The sequence below is a fragment of the Lycium ferocissimum genome, chromosome 9, assembly GCF_029784015.1.
Source record: "Lycium ferocissimum isolate CSIRO_LF1 chromosome 9, AGI_CSIRO_Lferr_CH_V1, whole genome shotgun sequence".
NCBI classification, from domain to species: domain Eukaryota; kingdom Viridiplantae; phylum Streptophyta; class Magnoliopsida; order Solanales; family Solanaceae; genus Lycium; species Lycium ferocissimum.
This window is the reverse complement of record NC_081350.1, coordinates 6,358,369-6,363,718: the sequence shown is the minus strand read 5'-3', so window position 1 is coordinate 6,363,718 and position 5,350 is coordinate 6,358,369.

Below are 5,350 nucleotides of genomic sequence, written 5' to 3'. Positions count from 1 at the left end.
CGTGGTGTGAAACTCGCGAAAAAGTGATAGTCTTTTTATCGCTTTGAATGATAAGTAAATCGGATATAACATGGCGTTAGTGTTTAAATTGATCATAAAAAAAAATACTCCCTCCGTCCCATAATAAGTGTCACCTTAGTAAAAAAACACGCATATTAAAATTAATAATGCAATGTGAAGTTTACAAAATTACCCCTACATAGTAAAAATTAATTACTTTTTCCTCTTGATTAGAGCATGCACAAGTAGTAAACTTTTTGACATTAGGAATCTAACAATACCAAGTTACTGTGTGGCTTTTTCAATCATTATTTAGATGTTACTTTAGCTTGTCACTTTTTGTCTAAGGGTAGAGTTGAAAAAACTAGCCAATTTATGTTTTGGTTTCCTAAGGTGACACTTATTACGGTGTATACGGGAAAAACCGAGGGCTAAGGTATCCTCGATTTCCCGACATGGAAATTAAGCTCATGATGATCATTGCTGGGTCGAACGAGTCCCAATCGGGGTCAAAGCCAAATGCTGGATCGTAACAGGATCGAGCGCACATAGTCCCGGGTCGTTGAGTTCGGTTGGAACTAGATATCGAGATAGGACGGGAAGGCGGTTAACCATGATAAGTGAGGGGTCTGAAATATCCGCCATCAATCGGATATGTCGGCGCCGATCTCGCTCATCGGATACTGAAGATTTTTGTACCTTATTTAGACTTATACTAGGGTTAGGACTCCTCTACTATATAAAGAGGAGGCCCCCTTTTATTTTGGTTGTTCTGGGTACGCACAAACATATAGAGCAATACAAGATAATTCTAAGTGTTCATCCATCTTTCTAAGTGTTCTATCATTGTTCACTACTTAATCACTGTAGCACGAGCCCGGCTCTCAGGACCCAAGCCCACTGATTGGTCGCTTCCCTAGAACCACCGGTGCTTTACTATGGTTTGATTGTTTTTACTCACATTTTCTTTAATATTTATGGCTTAATAGTCATTCGTATTCAATTAAACCGCATATCCTTCGCACCACGTACAAATTTAATTGTTATCCATTTTAAGGGTAAACAGTTTGGCTCCCACCGTGGGGCCTAGGATAATAGTGGTGGTTTAATATGAATTTTGATAACGCACGTTAATTTAAGCTTGATCTTTGAAGTTTGATTTCAGGACCATTCAACATGTCAGACTCCTACTCCATTAACTTTTATGCTGGACCAAGCCATCACGAGAAAAATGACAACTGGGTACCAAACAACAACGTACCCCCAGTTGATCCAAACGAGGCTGATCCTCACCCTCAAAATGCTGAGAATATCGACCTGTCATCGGTAGGCGACGCGCATGCAGGTAGGGGCAATAGAGGCACATTGCAACAGCTCGAGAATCAGTTAGAGATGGCTATGGCATAGTTACAGGCCCCACAAGCGGTCATAGCTCAATTACAAAGCTAGAATCGGGCGCCCAACGCTGTTCAGTCTGAACAGACCGAGGAGACCTCCTCGAGGGAGGAGAGGCTCGTCACTGAGAACAATGGGAATGACCCCGGGAAAACCACCGAACTGATGAAAAAGTTCGAAGAGCTAACAAAGCGAGTAGAGGCAAATGATAAGAAAGTGGAAGCTTATAACTCGAGGGTCGATCAAATCCGTGAGCACCTCCGGTATTGAAGGGACCAGAATCCAAAAGTTTATTCAGATGCCTTTCCCTCCAGGTGCTGCGTCGAAACCGATCCCGAAGAGATTCTGAATGCCTAATATTCCCAAATACAATGGGACCACCGACCCAAACGAGCATGTGACCGCATACACATGCGCTGTCAAGGGTAACGACCTCGAAAAGGATGGAATAGAGTCAGTGCTGCTCAAGAAATTTGGGGAGACCTTGTCGAAAGGAGAAATGGTATGGTATCACAATTTACCCGAACATTCTATTGATTCTTTTGCTATGCTTGCAGATGCCTTTTTCAAAGTTCATGCTTGAGCCATAAAAGTGGAAACTAGGAAATCAGACCTGTTCAATGTCAAGCACCGAGAGAACGAGATGCTCCGAGGGTTCGTGGCCCGGTTTCAGATGGAGCGTATGGATCTACCACCGGTACAAGACGATTAGGCCGTTCAAGCATTCGCTCAGGGACTCAACCCAAGGATTTCGATATCATCTCTAGAATTGAAGTAAAATCTGGTAGAGTACCCAGCAATCACATCGGCCGATGTACACAACAAATATCAATCAAAAATCAGGGTCGAGGACGATCAATTTTTTAGGAACACAGTGAGATCATTACGACTATACAAAGAAAATGATTAATCGAGGAGAGCGACAAATCAATAATCAAGACAATCTCGTGACAGGTATCAACCTTATTCACCTGATTGAAGAGGTAACGGTCGGGATAACAATTTCACCAGGAACGATAGAAGGAATGACCGAGGTCCGAGCAATCGGGGACTGGTGAATAAGAATGGTTCTGAAAAATAATCGGGAAATAAAGAGGCCTCGAAAATATCAGAATACAGTTTCAATGTGGATGTAGCAGGCATAACAGCAGCTCTCGGTCGCATCGGCGAGACAAGGTGGCCGAGGCCTCTCCAGACTGACCCAGATCGAAGAGACAAAAGCTTGATTTACAAGTTCCATGGTACTCACGGGCACAAAACTGAGGATTGTCGACAACTAAGGGAGGAAGTCGCCCGATTATTTAATTTAGGGCATCTTAGGGAATTCATGAGTGAACGAGCTAAGACTCACTTCAAAAACAGGGATACCAACAAACAAGTCGAACAGGAAGAACCTCAACATATGAACAACATGATCATTGGTGGAGTGGACATTACCCAGGGACCGATATTGAAGCGTACCAAAGTCTCCATCACAAGAGAGAAGCGAACTTGGAATTATGACCCCGAGCATTTCATCTTGTTCAGCGATGAGGACATAGAAAACATCGTTCAATCTCACAACGACGCACTTGTAATATCTGTACTTGTCAATAAATTTCAAATTAAATGTGTGTTAGTTGATCCAGGTAGCTTGGCTAATACCTGTTACACCTCGAAAAATTTCATGTCGTTGCACGGTAAATAGACTAATGCAGGGTAAGATGTATATGATGTCCCTAAAAGTAAGAAAAGGGTACTTAACGATTCTAATTAAGATTCCAAAGACATTCGAGGTAAGAGAAGGAAGTTCATTGAAGAATGTAAAGTATGAGTCGTGTTTTAAAAAGGGTTTGCAAAGTACCGAGCTAATGTTGATTTAATAATGTCTTGAGAAAAAGTCATAATGCTCCTTAGGTTGTTAATGAAGTGTTAAATAAGTGCTAAGAAGGTTCCATAAGGATTGGAGATCAAACGAAACAACGAGATTAACTTCGGGAAAATGGAGTTATACGACCACTTATACGGTCCGTATAACTTTATACAGTCCGTATAAGGGTCCGTATAACCCCAACAGGAAAGGAAAATCCCTGATGGTGAAGTATGGTCACTTATACGGACCGCATAATGTTATACGGACCGTATAAGTGTCCGTATAACATGATCGGGACAACTTTTTTTTTTTTTCAAGTATAAATAAGTGACCCAAGTTATTATTTTTCATTTCCCAACTTCTCCACCTTTCTCAAGAGCTCTAGAACATTCCACATACTTCATTACTATAAACCCAAGGTAAATCAAAGACCAAACACTTATAATTAGTGGAATCAAGTGCAAGGATGCTAACAAGGGTTCATGGAAGCTAGAGATTTCCTTGGAATTGAAGTTAGGGTTTTCTCCAATTGAAGTATTTTCATCCAAAGCCCATTCCTACCTAATTAAAGGTGAGTTTTATGATCATTTCATGTTATGAAGAATATTGAATGGTTGAAAGACTTGGATTATGGAAGGAAGTAGAAAATGGGTTACAAATATGAGAATAGTGGAATTTTTGAATGGTAACTTGACTTGAATCATAGTTCTTGACATGTTATGGGTACAATCTTGTTATGAATGATATTAAGAATGTTGAAGAAGCATTATATGTGAATGAATACGACGTTGGGTGATAATCATGGTTATGGATGACTTTGAAAGAAGATTTTGAGAATTGAATAATGACTAACTTAATGAAGTTCATTGATTATGATGTCCTGGGTGTTGTTAATGGTGTTTGGGAGTTGTTCATTATATGGAGAAAGTTGTAAAAACAAAGGAAATGCTGCCAAATTTTCATTAGCTCTCAATCGTATTAACTTAAGCTTAAGTATGCTTTCGATTATTTAATTATTGTGCGAGCTCTCTTGAATATGGAATCATAAGTTGGACGAAGAGCGTTTAGTGCCAAGGAGATATAAAGGTATGTGAGGCTAGCCCCTTCATTTTCTAAGGCATGACTCCTATGATATGACTTCCTTTAACTTTCCATGATTTTCTCATATTCCGTAAAACTATGAGTCTATGATTATTAAGAGCTTCCCATGACATAAAGATAAGAGATGCGTTGTGAATATGACAATGATGATGATGAGTCTAAGTCTATAGATTCCAAAGCTTATGTGTCATGACCCAACCGGAGGGCTGCGACGGGTACCCGGTGCTAACTGTCACGACCCAACCCCGTAGGCCGTGACTAGTGCCCGAGCTGGACACTCGTATACACCTGTTATCTATAGCCATATACTACTAGCATGAACGAACTGATATGGGTATAAAGACAAGACGTATGCATATCAAAGCCTACCTATCTTCCGAAGAGTTACAACCTTTAACGCTTAATATCGCACAAAAAAGCCGCAAGGCTGTCATGTATATATATAGGGGAACGTCCCAACAAAACATAAGCCGAGAAGGCTACCTTCACTATACACCGTATAGTAAACATATATCTACGCAATGCCGTTAAGGCGGTTGCCACTACAAACGGGTACTCCCCAAACACAAGTCATGTCCACACAACAAAACATCAACTACACAGAGTACCCACACATGCGACCTACGTACCTCTAAGAGTGACAACGACATCATATGACGGGACAGGCCCCGTCGACTCGAACGACAACATACGAGCATATCAAAAGGCTATACCACGAAACTATGCTCCCGAACAAAGGAGCACTCCCGAAATAGCCGAGTAGATATCCTAGGCCGGAGGACCTCCGCAACGAAAGTGTCCGTACCGCGGCATGAAACGCAGCCCCCGAAGAAAGGGGTCATTGCGAATATGTACCGAGTATGTAAAGCATGAAACATAGTAAATAGAATCATATTCAAAACAAGGTGAGTAAGATTTAATGCACAAACGGAGTTTCATAAAACTTGCCTTTGAACATATTTCATCCGTATCGTTCTCATATCAATGTCAATGTAGTGTTTC